Source organism: Ovis canadensis, chromosome 16 (genome assembly GCF_042477335.2).
Source record: "Ovis canadensis isolate MfBH-ARS-UI-01 breed Bighorn chromosome 16, ARS-UI_OviCan_v2, whole genome shotgun sequence".
NCBI lineage: Eukaryota > Metazoa > Chordata > Mammalia > Artiodactyla > Bovidae > Ovis > Ovis canadensis.
Window position 1 is genome coordinate 79,415,990 of NC_091260.1, and position 22,578 is coordinate 79,438,567.

Below are 22,578 nucleotides of genomic sequence, written 5' to 3' on the forward strand. Positions count from 1 at the left end.
GTGACTCAGCTGGTAAAGTATCTGCTGCCTGCAGTGTAGGAGACCCAGGGTCAACCCTTCTGTCAGGAAGCCCCCCTGGAAAAGAAAGCGGCAAGGCACTCCAGTATTCTCGCCTGGGAAATCCCATGGACAGAGATCCAGCACTGTTCCTCCTTTGCGCTGTCATCCTGTTAATAGTCTTTATATCCACCTGGGGGCTCAAGCCAAAGACGGGGAAGCTGTCTTTGCTTCACGTCTCACATTTGGTCAAATTACACCTTGAATCCTTGTCACCATCATTTCATGCTTTCTTGCTTCAGTGACCTCCAAATTATCTCCCATCCTCAAATCCATTCTCCACTTAGCAGCGGAGCAATATTCCCAACAAATCTAAATCCAGGTGTTGTGCGCCTGATAAAACTCTGTGATAACTTACGGATTTACTTTAAATGAACCCAAATGCCTTACCTTAGTTTACATGGGTGTGAATTTTTGATATTCTAGAATTGGGTGCAGAGAAGATTAATTATAGCTAATTGGGCTAGAAATCAATGTCCAGTGACTAAAGTGGATACATTTTAAAAATAAGTTTTTCTTCCTTTTAAGTTTCTATCATAGATCTGATTAGACCACCAAAATGTAGAAAATAAAACAATCACTTTCTGATTGTGATTGATTATTATGATGATGATTAATGTTAGACCAACTCAAGTCCTGACCCAACTGAACTCCCTTAAAAGATTTATCATTTGCAAACTTCTTTAAATGAATTTCCTTAAAATATTAAGGTATTAATAAGTTAATGGTACATATTCAATTTAAATATTTCCAATAACCGGGCAAGCTTAAAATCGACAATTAACTATCATGTCCTTAATGCTGGGCATAGAAAATTCTGGACCATGGATCATACCCATCATGCTATTTCTGTAAATAAACTCATGTTGGAACATGAGTGCACAGATTTATTTACATATTACCTATGGTGGCTTTTGAGGTCCAGTGAGAAAGTTGAGTAGTTGAAACAGAAACCTTATGACCCAAGATAAGATCAAATTTTTACCATCTGGTCCTTTACAGAAAAAAATTTGCCAGCCCTGATCTAAGATACTAAAATCATAAAGTGTTAACGTCTTAGTCGCTCAGTCGTGTCCGACTCTTTGTGACCCCATGGACTGTAGCCTGCCAGGCTCCCCTGTCCTTGAGATTCTCCAGGCAAGAATACTGGAGTGGGTAGCCATTCCCTTCTCCAGGGGATCTTCTCGGCCCAGGGATCAAATCCAGGTCTCTTGCATTGCAGGCAGATTCTTTACCATCTGAGCCACCAGGGATACATAACAAATCTCAAATGTCCTAAGTATTCACAAATTAAGTCAGTTCTTTTAACACCATTCAACTTACAATGACAAGTTGAACACACATTTTGACACATATTGATCTTTTCTCAAAATTTTATTCTAAATATTTTAAATATACAGGAAAGTTAAAGAATTGCACAGTGCTCATCACCTGGCTCTACATTTTTTATCTTGCTTTATTTGTTTTATCATATTACTGGCCATCCATCTGTCCTTTCATATGTCCATCACTTCATCTCTCTATTTTCTCTTTTTTGATGCATTTCAAAGTTATGGATTAGTAAAAGTTATAGATTATGTTTTACCACTAAACCCTTAAGTATGTACATCTTTAGAGTTCAGCACTTTTTACTGGTTCTTTTTCCTTTTATTTTAACTTACACACCATTTTAGAATGCAGATATTAAATGTACCATTTGAAGAGAAATGACAAATGTGCACGTGTTAATCTGGAGGGGGTGATTTTTTAATTTTTATTTCTTTGTAAATTCAAATTTAGTAATAATCACTCTTTTGACATACAGCCTCCCAGTGCTTGTCAAAGACACAAAGCCATGTAAATACCATCATAGTTGAGATGAAAGATGTCCCCAAATTTCCCTCCTTCTGCTCCTTTACATCCTCCCGCCTCCCAACCATTGGCATTCACTGATCTTCCTTCACTGATTCTCTTTGTCATTGGATCTCTGTGTTCACAGTTTTGTCTCTTTCAGAATGTCATAGACAACACCCGTATTCTGTGTTGATCACCGTCTAGAAAGGCAGGTCTAAGCAATGATGAGGTGCACAGCCCAGCCTCTGTACCCCTCACCTCAGATGCCAACTTTACTCTTGTTAATTATGTATGTTATGTAATTATATATCTAGTAGATATACGAGAGATGAAAGCAAGCAGAGAAGAACAGAAAGGCAAAAAAAAAAATCAAGAAAGAAGTAGCAGTGAATCAACCACATGAATGTTAAGTGTTGGTTTGGGAGGCACGTGACTGTGTTTTTGAAGAACTTTGAAGTCACGTCTCCCCTCCTAAGAGAATTTTAAATTTGGGGACTGATGGAAATTGAAACCCTGGCTGTATTCCTCACGCCTCACTTCCATTTGGATATAGGACATCATCAGGGAAGGAATGCCGGCTGCACCCAGCACTCATCAGTGGGATAACGCTGCTGTGACTTCAGATGCTGTTGGTTGAGCATCACTCCCAGGTAGATTGTCGCTGGCTGCCTAGTGAGGTTGACACAGCAGCTGAACACGTGAGCAGACGTGGCTCCATTGTTTCACTGGTGCCATGTTGGGGAGGGAAGGACAGGCTCCTCTCGCTATTAGAATTGTGTCTCCTCTCCGGAAAACTAGTGCCTCCAAAACCTGGACAGGACTCCCACTCCTCAGTACCATGGCGGCCCAGGGGAGGATTCAAACACCCAGAGAGGAGGACAGCAAAGGAAGGCAGAACCCTCGCCATGCATCACCAGGTCTCGAAGCTAACTCAGGCTGTAAAAGAATGTGTTACAAACTCTAGGTGGCGCTAGTGGTAAAGAACCCACCAGCCAATGCAGGCGACATATAAGATGCAGGTTCAATCCCTGGGTCCGGAAGATCCCCTGGAGAAGGCCATGGCAACCCACTCCAGTATTCTTGCCTGGCGAATCCCATGGACCGCGGAGCCTGGCGGGCAACAGTCCAAAAGCTCGCAAAGAGTCAGACACAACTCAACCGACTGAGCACGCATACACAATAAAATTACCATAGGCCTTATGCCTATTACCAATAGGCCTAATAACCAGAAAATATTCAGTGAAATGGAAAACTATAAACCTATGTTAAGAATCTCAGTAAGTCAAACAAAAATTTACAATAATGGGAAACTTTGTAAATTTCTGTTTTAACTTCTATCTCAATTATCTCCAAATTTATACCTGAAGTCCAAACACATGCCCTTGGGCAGCAGAAAGCTGACAATTTGCAGGTAAAAAATGAAGACTTGAAATAAGAATTTTAGGTATCCAGCTGGTTGAACTTGAATCATCCTAAGTGTGAAGGTATGGATGTTTGTGTACTTTCCGCCACAAATTTCCCACTTTTCTCTGGCCTTGAGCATGCAACAGTGTGAAAGAAGAGCAAAGATTTTTTTCAAACGACACAAGTTAGAGCAGTGGGCAGGGCTTGTGTGCTAATCCCATGAACAGCATCACAGTGTTCAGTGGGGCTGTTTATTCTCTACTTTAAATCCACGGTCCTCCAGCCCAGCTGTCGTCATGAGTCACAAAGGAGTGAAGATCCCGTTTTCCTTTGAGCACATCAGGATCAGGTTCTCGAGGCTTCCCTCCTCCCCTGTGTCACCCTGTCCACGCTTGCAAAAGCAATTACTATGCCAGGGGTTGGTTGGGGTGGAGGGGGTCTGTGCCGCCCTCCTGCTCTACTCTGAGGGTTTCACAGAGGCAGGTGAGGGGGTGGGTGTGGTCTCGTCCCCGCCTCCCCCCAGCACAGTGCTCGGCACCCAAGAGGTTCTTTGTTGAATTGATGAGTAGGAACAAACTGCTTATTTTGCAGTGCAATGCTCCTGGCCAGCACCCACAAAGCATTTTAAAAGTCTAATCACAGCAACAGAAGGAGTGAATATGGAGAGGACATTGGAACACAGCAAGCGTCTGCCTATGTTTGGAGTTCCCCTGGGGCCAGGAAGAGGGAGCCGCTGCTCTGCGGATGTGAAGAAATTGCTATCCTAGCAACTGATGGAGCCTCATTATTTCTTCAATTGCCCTTGGCAACCCCCTCGCTGGCCCAGACACACCCAAGGCCAGCTGGGTCCCGGGTAGGGCTGGGGAGGCTCAGAGCAGCGGCTGCCCCCTGGGTCCTGCACCCAGGTGCGATCCTAGTGCCCAGGAAGCCAGTGGGAGGCTTGCTCCTCCTAAGATCAGTCACTATAATGGGTTTTCCTGGAGACCCGGGAGCAGCATGGCAAAGGCTGGCTTCTTGGAACCACGTGACTGGGGGCTTGCCAGTGACATGACTGCAGAGGGCAAAGTCACCAGTCCCGCCTGGCTCAATGGGAAGAGGGCAAGTGTACAGGTTGTGGGGAGGTGTCTACTGGGGGCGCTTTCTGTCTGAGCCCACCAGTTGTAAGACGCAGGATCAGGCTGGGGCCCCGTGACACCCGCTCAGAAAACCTGAAACTTAATAGCATCCTGTCCATGTACCTAGGACTCAGCGCCCACTCCTCACTGTCAAGCCCACCCAGGAGAAGAAAACGGTTGCATCACTGGCATGGAACTCCCTCTGTCCGCTCACTCCCCGCACCGGGAGACTACTAAGTCACACATCCAGCCTCATGGAAGACATTGCTGAGTGCTAAGAGGAGTTGCATGCGCTGGCAAGTGGGTCACATGCGCTTCTAAAGACAAAAACCTCCTAGCAGCTCAGCGGACAGAAGCAGGGGGCAGAGACCCTCCTCCGTTCCAGGGGGCAACGTTTTCGGAAACTCTCTGAAATGTGGCTAATTGTCTTGGCTGGTTCTCACTGGCGAATGCCCACCTGACAGGCTGCCCTTGAAACAGCAGGAGCACATTTGCTGTTTCCGTCTGGGAGCTTATGGACTCTTCGGGATGTTCACCCTCCCGTTGCTTTGCACAGGAGCAGGATTTCTAGGGAGGTGATATTAAGTCCTCTCCCAGGGACCACAGCAAAGCCCTGCCCTTTCCTGTGTTTCTTCAGCTGCAGGGGCTTGGCACTTGCTCTGCCCTCTTGCTTGAGGTGGAGGGTCCCCAGACCCCCTACACGGTCACTTCTTCTCAGAAATCAGGGTCCCCTGCCCATGTCACCTACTGAGACGGCCCTTCCTTGGCTAAGTAAAACAGCCCCTCCCACTCCAGCCATCCACTTAGATTAGATTTTCTTTGGAGCACCTGCTCCTTGCTGAGAACAGTTCCCTCTTTTTTTCCCACCTCCCCTTACAGAAAAGCTAACTGTAGGGCGGCAGGGAGGCCTTGCTCACACCTGAGTCCTTCCTGGGACTGCAGGAAGAAACACTGAACCATTTTAGGAAGATGGAGAAGGAGAAGCTTCCTTCCACCCCTTTGTCCCCCTGGAGATGCGTGCAGGATGGAGGGATGGGAGTGCTCCCGGAGCCCTGCTCCCCCCAGAAGCACCCTCTCTGCTCTCACAGGAAGGGCTGCCTGTTCCCCCTTGTTTCTGGGGAAATCCAGTGTCAGGGAACTGATGACACAAGGAAGGTTGATTTCATCACAAGCAATGAAAACACAGCCGACTTTGAAGTTCTCGGAAAAGTTGATGATGGATTTTTGATCCCTGTCCCCACCCAAACACTATGCAGAGTGCTTTACACATACTAGGTGACCTCTGCATGCTAAGTCGCTTCAGTCGTGTCCTACTTTTTGTGACCCCCCGTGGACTGTAACCTGCTAGGCTCCTCAGACCATGAGATTCTCCAGGCAAGAATACTGGAGTGCCCTCCTCCAGAGGATCTTCCTGACCCAGGGATCAAACCTGCTTCTCTTATCTCTCTTGCACTGGCAGGCAAGTTCTTTACCACCAGTGCCACCTGGGAAGCCCCAGGTGACTTATAGTTTAACTAAAATGATAAGGGGACCTATGGAGCTAGTCAGAGTGGCCTCTCATTTTGGTTTGCTCCTAATCTAAAACCTTTTAAAAAATGGAAACCATTCAAAGGATGGCAATCACAAAATAGCTCTTCCTGGAGGAATGAATTCACAGGAAAACATCTAAAAGTGGTGCTTTGCTGAATTCTGAAGCTGAGCCTTCAAGAAAGGGAGCCAGCAGAACCTGCAAAGACTAAACCGGTTTCCACTAGTTCTCCAAGAGGTAACTGTTAGCAACAGTACCAAATTAAACAGACGTGATGTCATCAAAGGACTGTCGGTTTCCTCTCCTCCAAAGGTAATGAGGGGCTTCCCTGGTGGCTCAGGCAGTAAAGAATCTCCCTGCAATGCAGCAGACCCGGGTTTGACCCCTGGGTCAGGAAGATCTCCTGGAGAAGGAAATGGAAACCCACTCCGGTATTCTTGTCTGGAGAGTTCCATGGACAGAGGAGTCTAGTGGGCTACAGTCCAAAACACTTTCACTTTCAAAAGGTAATGGAGTTGATCCAAGATTCTTGGGAATAGCAGGCAGTTTCCACAAGACCCGTGGGTGTTCTATGACCACGTACTTATTGGTATGTCCTTGCTTGTTCTTTCATTCATGTCTTGTTCTTTGCAGCCTCTTAAAGAAGCATTTTCTGTACACATTGGTAAGCCTAAAACAGCACGAGGAAATGATTTTACTTCTCTACTTTGAGTTGACCTGTTGCTCAGGTGGGCTTCCCTGGTGACTCAGATGGTAAAGAATCTGCTTGCAATGCAGTCCTCAGGTGGGCAGAGACCACGCTTCTTGATGGCTGAAGTATCAGCTTACCTCCTAAGTGGAATAACCCACAGACCAGGATCTACCTTCTGCCACTGACTTTTTTTGTTTGGCTTATAAATTATGAATTGCTTAAACTTCATACTCACCCCTGGAGAGCCATAAATTATTATTACTCCTTTTCTCTACTCCATTCTCCTTCCTAGTATCTTTTCTTACTGCAGCTTCTCTTAGCTGTCGAAAACTGATATATTGTTTTCCAAAGTGAAAGTTAAAGACGAAAGCAACATTGGAATAAAAAGCAATGTCTTTTTTTTCTAAAAGGAAGGGATGCCAAGGAAAAGAGAAGAAGTTAAACCAAACTTGCTAGCAGAATTTATGCAAGAGATTGCATCATACTTTAATGAAGACACTTTTCTAAAAATGAAAGCACTTGGCCAGGACCATTTTGCCAAATTTGCAGAAAATGTACCCAATGGAATTACCAGCATAATACTGTAATGGGTGTTTCTGGAATGCAGTCTAGTGTTGTTATAAAAATAGGACACAGTGTTTAAAACAAGACTGTCTAATTGTGGGCACAAACAAAAAACACCTCCTAAAACAATAGGAAGAGGATCAAAGACTGTTGTTTTCCCCACTGAGTGAAAGGGAAGGGACCTGTCAACATTTTCCTGATAAAATCAGCATGCATTTATATTCTGTCCAAGTTAACAACTAGAGGCGCCTCAGGAAAGTGGATGTATATTGTAGGAGTCTGTTCTCTGGTGAGCAGAATGTGCAGAGGGGAAGGAGTGTACTATTTATTCCTGGAACCAGAATTGGCTTCCCAGGAGGCTCAGTGGTGAAGAATCCACCTGCCAATGCAGGAGACTCGGGTTTGATCTCTAGGTCAGAAAGATCCCCTGGAGAAGGAAATGGCAACCCACCCCAGTATTCTTGCTTGGAAGATCCCATGTGCGGAGGAGCCTGGCGGGCTACAGTCCATGGGGTCACAAAGAGTTGGACATGACTGAGCAACCAGAATTACAACAGATAAGAACTTTAATATTTCTGGCTAAGCACATTATTTGCATCTCAGGTGGTAGGACCTGCTTGTCTCTGAGGTTGGTCCAGCTGGTTTGCACAAGATGCTCTGGCTATTGGATTTTGGATGGTCTCCTTTGGGGAAGATGGCAGCCTTTAGGGCACATCCATGCCTTTCAGAGTTCAGACTCCAAACAAAATTTAATCAATGGATGCATTGACATGTCCAGCATTAACCTAGTATTTTAACACAGCTACAAGCAATTTGGAAGACCACATGATGAATGGCAAAAGAATCCAAGAGTGCCTCCACGAAATGACACCAAGCCTGCAAATGAGTATAAACACAGAAAAAAAGACTGAAAGGAAATTCACCAGGAATGTGTAACATGAGTCATTGTTAAGTCTGTATCATCAAATTACAGTCAATGTCCGTGTTATTTAAATCCTGCCTGCAGTGAGCATGGGCTTCCCTGGTGGCTCAGCAGTAAAGAATCTGCCTGCCAATTCAGGAGTTTAGGGTTCACTCTCTCAGTTGGGAAGATCCTCTGGAGCAGGAAAGGGCAACGCACTCCAGTATTTTTGCCTGGGAGTCCCATGGACAGAGGCGCCCGTGGTGGGCTACATTCTATGGGGTCGCAGAGCGTCAGATACAACCGAGAGACTTAGCAACAGTGTTGTTGCTGCTGTTCAGTGACTAAGTCATGTCTGACTCTTTGTGACCCCACGGACTGCAGCACACTGGACTTCCCTGTCCCTCACTATCTCCCAGAGGCTGCCCAAACTCGTGTCCGTTGAGTTGGTGATGCCATCCAACCATCTCCTCCTCTGTCGTTCCCTTCTCCTCCTGCCTTCAATCTTTCCCAGTGTCGGGCTCTTTTCCAATGAGTCAGCTCTTCACATCAGGTCACCAAAGTATTAAAGCTTCAGCATCAGTCCTTCCAGTGAAGATTCAGGGTAATTTATCCTAAAAGAGAAAATGCACACCAAGCTACTATGTTCATTTTCAAGCATTACAAGGTTTTTTCCAGTCTTTTCTGGATCAACTGCTGGAATTCATTTTAATTATAAAGAGTTAGGAAGCTGGCCAAGTGAACTGGGCTTTCAATGATGGTTAAAATGGGAGGTGTGGCATGGCCAGGAGGAGAGATTTATGTGGCAGAGTGGTGCCCTCTGGTGATAATCCTGGTGTTTAGCTCATCTGCACATTTTTCATTCAGTCACTCATGCAACAAAAAGCGTGTTGATGGCTTACCTGTGCGACCAACACTGTGTAGCAGTGACCCAAGCAGACAGTCTTGCTCGCTCCCCCTGGGGAGCTAGCTGGTGGAAGGGCAGCGTGAAGAGATTTGAATATGCATCCTAGGAACACCTGGCAGAGTTATCAAACTTTTTAGGGAGAATCAGAAGCAAATCAGAACACACACAATATAATCTTGGGCACAGATTTCAGTCTGAAAGGAAGGCTACGCTTCACCTGAAAGAAACCACTAGAAATATAAAGTAGAGCAAGAGAAATTTATACAGAAGAATGAGGGGAAAAAAAAGAAAGAAAGAAGTGATCAGTGTAGGATGAATTCAGCCAGGCAAAACTCCTTGGAGGGAGGACTTTGCTCCCTCAAAGGAAATAAACACGACATGAGATGAGATGATGCTTTAGGAGAGGGTATCCCTGGGAAGGTGGGGGCCTCAGAGACAGCAATGAACCATGTTCCTCTCTAGAAGGGGGGCTGCCAGACTATTCGCGCTACCTTTTGCTCATACCAGCGTGTGACTGGGCACCCAAGTCACCCTGGTCGGCACCCTGCCACTCCTGCTGGTTGACTGCATCACATTCAACGTCCCTCCCCAGGACTGGATGCTGTTAAGGTCAGGAACGTCTCAGTGAATCGCCACTTCCTTGGCTCTTCTTGTTCAGACTCCTGTTTGAATCTCCTTGGCTCCTACTAGACAGGTTGAGTGAGTGAATTCGCTCAGTTGTGTCCAACTCTTTGTGACCCCATGGACTGTAGCCCACCAGGCTCCTCAGTCCATGGAATTTTCCAGGCAAGAGTACTGGAGTGGGTTGCCATTTCCTTCTCCAGGGGGTCTTCCCAACCCAGGGATCCAACCTGGGTCTCCCGCACTGCAGGCAGACAGTTTACCGTCTGAGCCAGCTGGGAAGCCCTGCTAGACAGGTTATACGCCCCCCTCCCCAAATCCATGTATTTCTATAACTGTGCAGGAGCCCTGGTAGTAAGGACTGCCACCTCTATCATTTCCCTCCACTTTCAAAGCAGAGTGCCGATAGTCAGATAAGGACACAGTACATTTCGGCAGCAAATCCACCCTCAGGGATTCGAGAAATACTTAACCATGGATGTTTACTAGACTCGCTGGGTGGCTGTAAGCTCATTCGGAAGGAAACAAAACTGGAGAAAGGGGGAAAAGAAAAGCTATAAGGTATTGAAGAAAAACACCAACCCTGGCTTTAGGATCAAGGGTGTGTTTTTTAAGGAATCTCTGTATTGTTCTCCATAGCATTTGAACCCATTTACATTCCCACCAACAGTGTAGGAGCCTTCCGTTCTTTCCACACCCTCTTCATCATTTGTTGTTTGTGGATTTTTTGATGATGGCCATTCTGACTTGTGTGAGGTGATGCCTCATTATAGTTTTGATTTGCATTCTCTAATAATGAGTGATGTCGAACATCTTTGCATGAGTTTGTTGGCCATCTGGATGTCTTCTTTGGAGAAATGTCTGTCTAGGTTTTCTGCCCATTTTCTGACTGTGTTGCTTGTTTGATGATATTAACCTATATGAGCTGTTTGTAAATTTTGAAGACTAATCCCTTGCTGGTCACAACACTTGCAAGTATTTTCTTCCAATCTGTTGGGTTTCTTTTTATTTTGTTTACAGTTTCCTTCACTGTGCAAAAGCTTTGAGTTTAATTAGGTCTCATTTGTTTATTTTGAGCTACCATATGATCCTGGAACCCCACTCCTAGGCATGTATCTGGAGAAAAACATGGTCCGACAGGATACATGCGTCCCAGTGTTCATTGTAGCATGATTTACAGTACCCAAGACATGGAAGCAACCTAAATGCCCGTCGACAGACGAATGGTTAAAGGCGTTGTGGCACATATACACAGGGGGTATCAGTCATTAAAAAGATGAGCTAATGCCGTTTGCAGCAACATGGATGGGCCTAGAGACTGTCATACTGAGTGAAGTAAGTCAGATGGAGAAAAGTCTCACGTACACGTGGAACTTTTTAAAAATGAACTTATTTACAAAACAGAAACAGACTCACAGACTCAGAGAAGGAACTTACCAGGGAGGAAGGAGGAGGATAGATTGGGAGTTTGGGATTGAGATGTACATGCTTCTGTATTTAAAACCAATAACCAAAAAGAAACAAATAAAATAAATAAAACCAATAATGAACAAGGACAATAAAAACAAATATAAAGGAAAAAAAAACCTTCCATGGTGTTCACCTAATTTATTATTATTTTGCAGTGGTAAGATTTTAGGTGATATATGTTCCCATCTTAACCTTTCTGTATTGTTTGAAATTTTTTAAATGGGGATGAACCTTAATAAAACACTTTAAAAGTAAAAAAAAAAAAAATATTTAAATTTGTATAGCAATCTGCATCCAGTTTATCTCAAAGAGAATCTTCACCAAAGCCTGGAGGCTCTACTAGAGGTTAATAATAAACACTTAAAAATCATTGGGCAACCAGGAGTCGGGTCAGTTCAGTTCAGTTCAACTGCTCAGTTGTGTCTGACTCTTTGCAACCCCATGGACTGCAGCACGCCAGGCCTCCCTCTCCATCACCAACTCCCAGAGTTTACTCAAACTCTTGTCCATCAAGTCGGTGATGCCATCCAATCATCTCATCCTCTGTTGTCCCCTTCTCCTCCTGCCTTCAATCTTTCCCAGCATCAGGGTCTTTTCAAATGAGTTAATTCTTCACATCAGGTGGCCAAAATATTGGAGTTTCAGCTTCAGCATCAGTTCTTCCAATGAATATCCAGGACTTATCTCCTTTAGGATGGACTGGTTGGATCTCCTTGCAGCCCAAGAGACTCTCAAGAGTTTTCTCCAACACCACAGTTCAAAGAAGTCAGGTACCATAGGACATGGGAACCGGCCATATGATGCTATAAAAGAGACCAGGAGTCTTTACTGCTATGGCACCTGGGAGCTGTCTGAGAAGAATAAGCATGAGGCCAGTGAGTTCTGAGGGAGTAATGGCTTATCGTACTGGATTTTATGCCTAAAATTTCCACCAAGTTGGGCCATGTCAGTTATCTGGAGACTGACTTGCAATCAGCAATCCTGGAGGTAGGTTGGAGAGAAAGATGTATTCAAGAGAAGGCAGGTGTGAGGTTCACCTTCCTGCTTCCTCCCTTAGCAGCTTTCGATTGAACATTTTAGAACTAAATTTCTTCATGCTTAAATATACGAAGGAGCTGAGGTAGATAGCCTAACATTAGCATTCTCTGATTGTGGTGATTTTAAGTAAAAGGGTATTTGTGTATGCATTCTTTACAGAATTTCTCATCTAATAGAACTCATTATAGCATCATCAGTGTACTGGTGATGGACACGGAGAAAGTGAGAGGGAAAACATAATTATACTGATTTACCTGAGTCTTGCTATATGCCTGCTTCTCTTTAAATCTCTTTAAAATTCTGAATAATGCAACTCTGAACAAATGATATCAGTGATGTATTTTGTTTCTACCTAACAAATTTCTCCATGAATCTTGTCAAGTTCATCTAGAAATTGCTTTGGGGCAGAGTTTGAGCAAGACGAGCAAATGCCGACATTTCCTTCAGATTGAATTTCTTAACCAAAACAAAGATCTCTTGGGAGAAGTTTAAGACTGGACCACTGCAAATGCCTGAATTCATTGTATTTTTATCAACCTATCCCACAGAGCCATATTGCCACCTACGCAAAACAAACGGTTTCCAACTAGTAATAAAATACCAGTATTGTAAGTATATGGTATATAAACTGTCATATTTTACATTTTCCAGCAGTTCAATTCAGTTCAGTCACTCAGTTGTGTCCAACTCTTTGCAACCCCATGAGTCGCAGCACGCCAGGCCTCCCTGTTCATCACCAACTCCCGGAGTTCACTCAGACTCACATCCATTGAGTCAGTGATGCCATCCAACCATCTTATCCTCTGTCGTCCCCTTCTCCTCCTGCCCCCAATCCCTTCCATCATCAGAGTCTTTTCCAATGAGTCAACTCTTTGTATGAGGTGGCCAAAGTACTGGAGTTTCAGCTTTAGCTTCATTCCTTCCAAAGAAATCCCAGGGCTGATTTCCTTCAGAATGGACTGGTTGGATCTCCTTGCAGTCCAAGGGACTCTCAAGAGTCTTCTCCAACACCACAGTTCAAAAGCATCAATTCTTCAGCACTCTACAAAACAAAAGAGGAATAGTGCAACATATTTCAACAAAAGAGGAATAGTGCAACTGTCTTACAAGGTAGACCATTGCTTTTGGCTGGTAGATATAGACTTCCTTCCTGATGAAACATGGCCACACTCTGAAGCCCTGTGTAATACCCTTAAAATAAACTCCAAGAGTAAATTGTGGTCCAGTCTTAATTTGCTGATTAAAATACTGTTCATGGGCATGGCTACTTTGGGCTTCCCATGTGTCTCAGTAGTAGAGAATCTGCCTGCCAAAGCAGGAGACCCAGGTTCGATTCTTGGGGTTGGGAAGATCCCCTAGAGAGGGGAATGGCTACCCACTCCAGTATTCTTGTCTGGAGAGTCCCATGGACAAAGAAGCCTGGCAGGCTGCAGTCCTTGGGGGTCTCAAAGGGTCAGACACAGCTGAGCAGACAATCACGCCTATGGTTACTTTGCTGTCTCTGCTCTTCTTCTGAAATAACATGGCCAGTGCCCAACCTTCTTCCAGTCATTATGGGTAGATCTCATTCACCCAACAGCCCATTTGCTGAGAACCTATTAAGTGTAGGGCAGTGTACTATGTGAAAAGCACAAAATAAAGAAACACTCCAGGCTGTAACTAGTTCACGGTGGTGTGGAGAGAGGCACTCCAGTGAAGAACATGATTTAACTCTCAGGAAGCCTAAGGAACAGTGTGGCCATTTCTCCTTTGGGGGGATCTCGGGGGAGCAGCACTTTGGGAGAGATGGGCAAAGCTGAGATTTACAAGCATCAAGCGGGGGACATTTAGGTCCTGCTTCAGATTTATGTGTATTAATTATGCTCTCAGCTGAGTTATTTTTCTTCTCTACTCTTTACATTCCTGATGGACTTGGAGGGATGAAAACACCCCCCTGCCTTTCTCCATCCACCTGGGTGCTGTAGAGATAACATGAGATTTACACTGAAAAATAAAAGCCATGATGTAAATGAAAGTTCAGATACCTCATTTGTCTCTGAATGCAGCGCTCATCACTTTCTTGTAAGTTAAGTAGTGACATGCTTGACATTGTAAAAATGGGATCCCTTCAGAACCCCTAGAAGAAATCTGCATTGAGGGACCTCTTGCGAAAATGCTGGCACTTTATTCAAGTTTTATTATTTTTGGCCACCCGTGTGTCTCTGAAATTACCTTCAGTGAGTCTAGTGATTTATTGGTAAGGAAGGTTAACAGTGGGCAATTTTCAGTGACCATAGGGTATCATCAAATGCAATTTCTGTGAATTTGGGCTGACCATGGGAGGTAACACAAAATTGTGCTGATTTTTTCAAGGGCATATTTTGAAGGACTGGAAACTTCAGCCTTAGTTGTGCAATGCTGTTTGAAGAATTCGTATGTTTGTAAGCGTATACTTAACAGCAATCCACAATGAATTTTCTAAGAACTGAGTGTGGAGGACTGCTTCAGTCTCACATAATTTCAAAATTTATTCCTCCAGCTAGGAAGGAGAATCGTCTTTATGTTCTCTATTTTCTCTCTGTCTCCGGGAAGCAGGAAGAAGGTTTAATTATCTCGTGATGAGCCGATTCTTGGTAGTGACTCCTTTGGGTGAAGGGAGAACTTTTGTAGTTGCTCCCATTGCTTTGCAGGTCAGAGCAGTCAAATGAGGCTTGAGGAAGGAAACTGATTCTTAGACAAATCACGTGATCTTTTTCTTTTTTTTATTTATTTTTTCAGTAGAAATGGTTGTACAACAATGCCAAGAACACAACTCAGAGCAAGAAAGAGCAAAAACAGGTAGCAAATTGCAGAAAATTTCAACTTCATTGCCAGTGCTGTGCTCTTCAAGTTCAAATGAATATGAAATACAAATATGCAAAGGAGACATTTATAGTCATAGGTGCATGACTGTTTGTTATCCTCTTTACTTTCATATTTTTTTTAAAAAAAAAGACAGTGAGAAGAACAAGATGAAGAAGGTTAAGGAGAACAGAGAACTATGATGACCACAGGCATGAAAACCAGATGCAAATCACAACAGCAATGTGCGAAAAAGACCAGACATGCCCTGCTTCCCCGAGGTCAATTCCAGAAGACTTTCAAAAATACACGTTCCTGAACACAACATAGATGTCTGGAACCAACATTTCCTGGGAGATAAGATGAAGGAATCTGTTTTTTTCAAAGGAGATTCTTAGTGAAGTGAAAGGCACTCAGTCGTGTCCAACTCTTTGTGACCCCATGGACTATACAGTCCTTGGATTTCTCCAGGCTAGAATACTGGAGTGGGTAGCCTTTCCATTATCCAGGGGATCTTCCCCACCCAGGGATGGAACCCAGGTGTCCCACATTGCAGGCAGATTCTTTACCAGCTGAGCCACCAGGGAAGCCAAGCAGAATTAAAAGAACCTCATTAATTCCCCCAAGAGGGCCTCAGCCTATACCTAGAGGATCTACTGCCCAAATGGTGCCTTGACTAACCCTGACCGCACCAACTTGGTCGTGCCAGTCTCTCAAGAGTCACCTTCCAACAAAGAAGGTGTCCCAGACAGAGGCCAACCCCACCACCACTGAAGGTGTGGTCCTACAAGGTTCTTGAACTCTCTGCATCTCAGCAGCTTCATCTATGAAAAGCGGGCCTGCATGACTGCATGACAGGGATTGTGAGAGGAGCTAATGAACTGCCCGGATGTGCACACACCGTGAAAAAGTGAAAGAGTTAGTTGCTCAGTTATGTTCAACTCTTTGTGACCCCGTGGACTGTAGCCCACCAGGCTCCTCTGTCCATAGAATTCTCCAGACAAGAATACTGGAGAGAGCAGACATTCTCTTCTCTGCCCACATTGCAGGCGGATTCTTTACCATTTGAGCTACCAGAGAAGCCTGCATAGTACGTAAGATGAAAAGTGCTAGCTTTTCTCCCCCTAATTAGAAAATGCACCATCGTAAATCATAACACGTGTGGACAGGCTGTGTACCTGTGCTGTGTTAGTTCCTATGAGCTCTCTTTAAAAAAAAAAAAAAATTTCCTGTTTTCTTGCATGCATGCATGTTCAGACGCTAAGTCGTGTCTGACTCTTTGCGACCCCAGGGACTGTAGCCCACCAGGCTCTTCTGTCCATGGAATTCCCCAGGCAAGAATACTGAAGTGAGTAGACATTCTCTTCACCAGGGGATTTTCCTGATCCAAGAATTGAACCTGAGTCTCCCATATTGCAGGCAGACGCTTTACCATCTGAGCCACCAGAGAAACCCACATAATACATAAGATGAAAAATGCAAGCTTTTCTTCCCCTAACCAGAAAAAGCACCATCTTAAATCATAACGTGTGGACAGGCTGTGTACCTATGCTGTTTTAGTTTCTTTGAGCTCTCTCTGTAAAAAAAAAAAAAAAAAAAATTTCCTTTGTTCTTGCATGCATGCTCAGATGCTAAGTCATGTCTGACTCTGCAACCAGAGTGTAGCCCACCAGACTCCACCTTCCATGGAGGGGAATACTGGAGTGAGTTGCCATTTCCTTCTCCACCTTTTGTTCCTTGGTTAACGCCATTACTGGTTTTTCTTGCTTTGCCTTTTTCAGCCAGTGTGTCAACAGTTATTTTGTTTTATAAAATGTCTTTCTATATTATCTAGTCTTTTCCCTTCTGAGCACTAAAGACCATCGAACAAAAGAAAATACGTTTTGATCTAAGTTAATCGAGTTTCTTTACCTTGGTCACCCTGCTGTCCTGTTGTATAGTCCCTTCTGGAAGATATGCCATGGAGAGTTTCTAACAATCTGTGATTGGATGCTTTAAAATAAGGACATTTTTAAGATGCTGGGTCAGGAATAGCTCAGCGAGGCTTGCAGTCTTACCTCCTTTCAGCTGACATGCCTGTGTCCATGCCAGTATGGAAATTCACTTGTTTTCTAGGCTTGCTTTCTTCATATCTCATTAGGATTCTCCAGAGTTGGAAATAAAACCTCTGCAAGGACAGTGAGTCCCACGGCCAGTGGAGCACTCTAAACCCCACATTATTTTGACTCATTTGCTTTCTTTTCATCAAATCACCAAACCAACACTATCAGATTTATTGTACATGGCAAAAGACATGTCAAGTAGATGCCCAAGACACTTTTACAATCCTTTTGGGAGAAAATTTGAAAATCTGTCAATTATAGATTTCTGTACACTTTAGACTTCTTAGGTATAATTGTAAATTATACTTTTGTTTTTGCCAAACTTTTAATCTTGGCATAATTGTACCTTCTAGATTTCTCCCATTTTTCTCTTTTACAAATGATTCAACCATCTAAGTTTGCTTCACTGGAGTTAAACCTATACACCACAATTTATAGTTTTCTGTAATGGCTTGGACAATCAAGGTTTTAATTTATAGCTAACAAAAAGGTCCCAAACTATCTCCTTTTTCTTCTTGGGGATATTTATTTAATTTTGTCTTTTTATAGAGCTATCTGAACTTAGACAGTATTACAGACAAGTCACAGTCATACGACAATCAAAATAAAAATGGTTCAGATGTAGGGTCCTGCTTAGAATTTGGCCACAAAAACATTCCCTGCTGGTGTGTTCAGTATCACAAAAGCAGCAGGGTACCATCAGAAATGTTTGTATCAAAAGTGAGCACCAGCATCAACATCTAAGTTGGGTGAGAGTTATTCTCAGAGGGTTCCAAAACTCAGCTGAAATCCCCTTAGTTCAAAATAAACAGGCTTTTCTCATTATACTCTGTTTTTGTGAGTTTAATTCTGTCTCTTTCTGACCCTATAAAAACATTTCAGCAGAGCAAACTCCCTTCCCTGATTCCCATCAACCACTCAGCACTTGAAAATCTAATTAATGCCCACAGCAGACCACAGCAACTGACCACAGACTGTGGAACTTACAGAGCATCTGCTGTGTGTGTGTGGGGGGGGGCATTCGTGTACCACTGGTCTCAGCCACCCACAGAAGCAAGTGACAACACTCTCTTTGCAAATTTGAGTCAGAAACATTAAGAAATTTTACTATAGGCATCTCAGGGGCCATACCTTGACTCATGTTCAAACGTTACAAAACAACAAAGTTGATGCGGAAGACGAACATGAATTTACTCATTAAACCTCGGAAGGCCAGCATTTGGAAATTCCTGGTCAAAACTGGAAAACAAAGAAAATATGTCTTAATCCTATAGAGACCCTAGGGGGAAATGTGACTTATTTTCTTTGACATTTCTTTCTTTTAAAGACTTTTTTAAAGCACTGGATAATATTCTATTGTCTGGATATAGCACAGTTTGTTTACTGATTCACCTACTGAAGAAATCTTGGTTGTTTTGCAATTATACGTAAAAGGTTCTGTGAGCATCTGCATGCAGGTTTTTGTTTTAGGTTCACAGCAAAACTGAGTGGAAGGTACAGAATTTTCTCATGTACCTCCTAGCCCTACAGACGCAAAAGCTCCCTATCAACATCCCCTAGAAGACTAGTGTATTTGTTAACGACTGACGTACCTACATCACCCAGTGCAACCACCCAAAGTCCATAGTTTACATTGCAGTTCCCCTCAGCGTGGCACACCCTGTGGGTTTAGACAAGCATATAATGGCATGTGTCCGTCATTATACTGCCACACAGAGTATTTCACACTCTGACATTTTCCAAGCTGAGGATTGTAGATTGCTTTCATAGAGGAAACAAGAACAATTACAAAGAAGCCGGGAGCATAAACACAATTGAAAAATACTTTGCTGGATTGAATAAATATGTTTTTATAGAGAGTGAAAGGGCTTATACTCTGACACAAACATCCGTTTCATGGTTCTTCTTATCAATAATCTGTGCTTCACTCTGTATTTACCTTCCTGATAGTCAGTATATTGATTACAAATTCTAAAATTGTTAAATTCATAGGAAAAACTAAATGCTATATCCCCCTTAAAACTGGGTTCTCCTTTGTTATGAGCTTCCAAGTAACTTTTGATACGTTTTTCTACATGTTTCCAATTTTCTACAGTGGCATACGGCATTCATAATTAGAAAAGCTGATATGTTTAACTTAAGATATACTACTCTGAAAATATCATTCAAAATTAAAATAGATATAGAAAAAGATAAGGATTCTTTAATATTTCTTCCTTCAAATTTTCTACACTTACCAAATTTCCCTAAGTTTTCTATAACTTTTATAAAGGAAAAAAAGGCAACCTCATTCTAAAGCGTATCTGACTTCTTGGAATGAAAGAGAATTTAGCAGAGGGGTACACATGCCAAAGTGAAAGTTGCTCAGCTGTGTTTGACTCTATGTGACCCCATGGACTATACAGTCCATGGAATTCTCCAGGCCAGACTACTAGAGCGGGTAGCCTTCCCCTTCTCTGGGGGATCTTCCCAACCCAGGGATCGAACTCAGGTCTCCAGCACTGCAGGTGGATTCTTTACCAGCTGAGACACCAGGGAAGCCCACACGTACCAAGGTCTGGCATAAACCATTAAAGACATCTGCCTGCAAGTGATCCATGATGCTCCTAAACAAGGATCTTTTGGATAAGGTGGAAAATTTCAAGGTAACAACTTTTTATATCATGCTGACTTCTTTTCAAAATGGTACTGTGGCTTTAGGCCCATCTCAAAACCTTTATCTGTATCATCACACAACTGCACAAGTATTTCAATAATAGGATTTCCAGAAACGAAAATATCTCACATCAGATTTTAAAAAATACAGGAATCAGCACCTTAAAGTAACTCTTATGCGAGTTACCAGTCTTAAAGGTTATTGGAGCCTGCAAAGAGTTCCTGAAGTTGATTGCTTAAGGACATCAATTTTATTTCACAAAATATTCAATTTTACATATTACTCAGAGTTATTAATAAGCAATAGCATTTATCAACATTAATATAGATAGTTAACAGACATTTCAATGTTTACTCTGGGCCCACAATTGTTCTAAGAATTTTAAATGTGTGAGCCTATTTAATCCTCACAAAAAATTATGAGGTAGATGCTAATATTACCTCCATTGTACAGATGAAGAAGCTGATAAAGGAAGAGATTAGGTAACTTTCCCATGTTCACTCCAATATCATCCAATTCATATACAGACACTGTGCTTTGAGTGTTCACTTCTATGATAAACCACTCATATCACCCAGGGTTCTCCAGAGGAATAGAATCAACAGAGTATCTATGAGCATCCCTGAAGGCTCAGCTGGTAAAGAATCTGCCTGCAGTGCAGGAGACCAGGATTTGATCGCTGGGTCCGGAAGGGCCCCTGGAGGAGGGCATGGTTACTCACTCCAGTATTCTCGCCTAGAGAATTCCACGGACAGAAGGGCCTGGTGGGCTATAGTCCATGGGGTTGACCTCTCTGCTTTGAGCGTTCACCTCTATGATAAACTGCTTGTATCAGCCAGAGTTCTTCAGAGGAATAGACCAATAAAATACCTATATCTGTATCTATATCTCTACATAGAGATCTATCATTTATCTCAATATCTAGTCATCATCCATCTCTCCATCATCTACTTATCTGTCATCTATACCTTGACCTGCATTTATTGCCATACTCTCCACTCTTCGTTCAACTACAGTAAACACTTGGAATTTCAGAAAATGCTATGCTACTTATTTAACTCATACATGTGTTATTTTAATGGAAGAATGTTTGCAAACAAACAAACAAACAAACGTCACCCAGGTTCTGTGTCCCAAACACATTTGGGGTCCTGCAGTATCTCCCAGGTGGCCAGTGCGCTGCTATCACTGAGCTTCAGGGTAACTCTTGAGTCTTAAAACAGTGGGTGCTATACTTCTTATCTGGCTTTCATGAATGATCTGCCATCTCTATATCCACCTGTATCACAGAGAAGTCTTGGCAAAGATTCGTTAAGGATGTCAGCTGGAGGGAAATTTTATGTATCTTATGAAGGACTGGGCTACCCTGATAGTTCATCTGGGAAAGAATCCACCTGCAATGCAGGAGACCCTGGTTGGATCTCTGGGTTGGGAAGGTCCCCTGGAGAAGGCATAGGTTACCCACTCTGGTATTCTTGGGCTTCCCTGGTGGCTCAGATGGTTCAAGAATCAACCTGAAATGTAGGAGACCTGAGTTTGATCCTTGGGTTGGGAAGATCCCCTGGAGAAGGGAAAGGCTACCCGCTCCAGTATTCTGACCTAGAGAATTCCATGGACTGTATAGTCCATGAGGTCGCAAAAGAGTCGGACACGACTGAGTGACTTTCACTATGGAGGACTGGGGATCAACTTCCCTGCACAAGGCAAGCATTCTAGAAGTTCTGTGATTGCTCCCCCAAAATGTAACTGGCATCCGCAGTGGTCAGGAGCTGCGCTCCAAGCTGCCCATCCCTGCCCTGTGTCATCTCATTTTCATTGCTGCCAGCATAGCACTAACACAGTTGCTCCTTTTCCCACTTCTGGAGTTTGGAATAGGGCATTGTCAACTAAAAAATACAGTCGCAACCAAAAAGTTATGAGTTATTTTACTTGGTGGAAATGTTTAGGACTCCAAGCCCAGGAAACAGCATCTCAGTAGCTCTGAGAAAACTGCTTCAAGGAGGTAAGAAGAGAAGTCAGGTTATATCCAAGTTTGCAACAAAGGGAGCAAGCAGTCTGAACATTAAAGATCAGATATCGAATTAAGGAATTTAGCATTCTATGTATGGGAAGATGTAAGCCTCTAGGCTCACTGAATTCATTCCTTTCACGTTCACCTCAGCTATCTGGAGCCAAACCTGTTTCCTCGTTCTGCTTCAGTGGTGGCAGATAACTGCTTCTTGCACTCCCCCAGCCCCTCAGCAGTCACAGTGGGGTGGGTGGCACCATCAGCCGGATCACAGTTTGGGGAGCCCTCGTTCACATCTGGAGGCCAGAAATCGCTGGTGGATGTGACACTTCTTGTTTATGGATATGGCAGGGGACATTTTATTTTCACGGCATGAAACTTTTTCTCATCAGGTCTCAAACCTGGAGCTCTCTGTGATACAACTCAAGAGCCCTTCACATCAAAGCTGAAGGGAAGCCATTCCTTTGGCCTTTACTTCAGACCTTCCACACTTTCCAGAGAAGCTCTTAGAAGCCTAGGGAGAATCCATTCAGCCTGAGCTCTTCTCCAGGGAGACTGTCTGCTTTCTCAGTCGCTGGAAAATGAACTAGGAACCACCAGGGAGATGGACCCCCGCAACTTGCAAACTCAGAGACAAAGGCATCTTCGAACCTTCCCTCCTTCACTGTTAGGACTTGTTTCTGCCCCGAGGCAGCTAGGATTTGGCTCTGCAGCTGGAATAGCTAGATGTGGAAAGTTACCGTCAGTGCTCATGGGAGATTTGTTCTTCTCTTTAAAACCTCATTTTCCTCTTTGGTTTGAAAATAGAATCGAACCTCATAAACCTAGCCTCATTTCACGATTCCATGGAGCCTACTCAATTG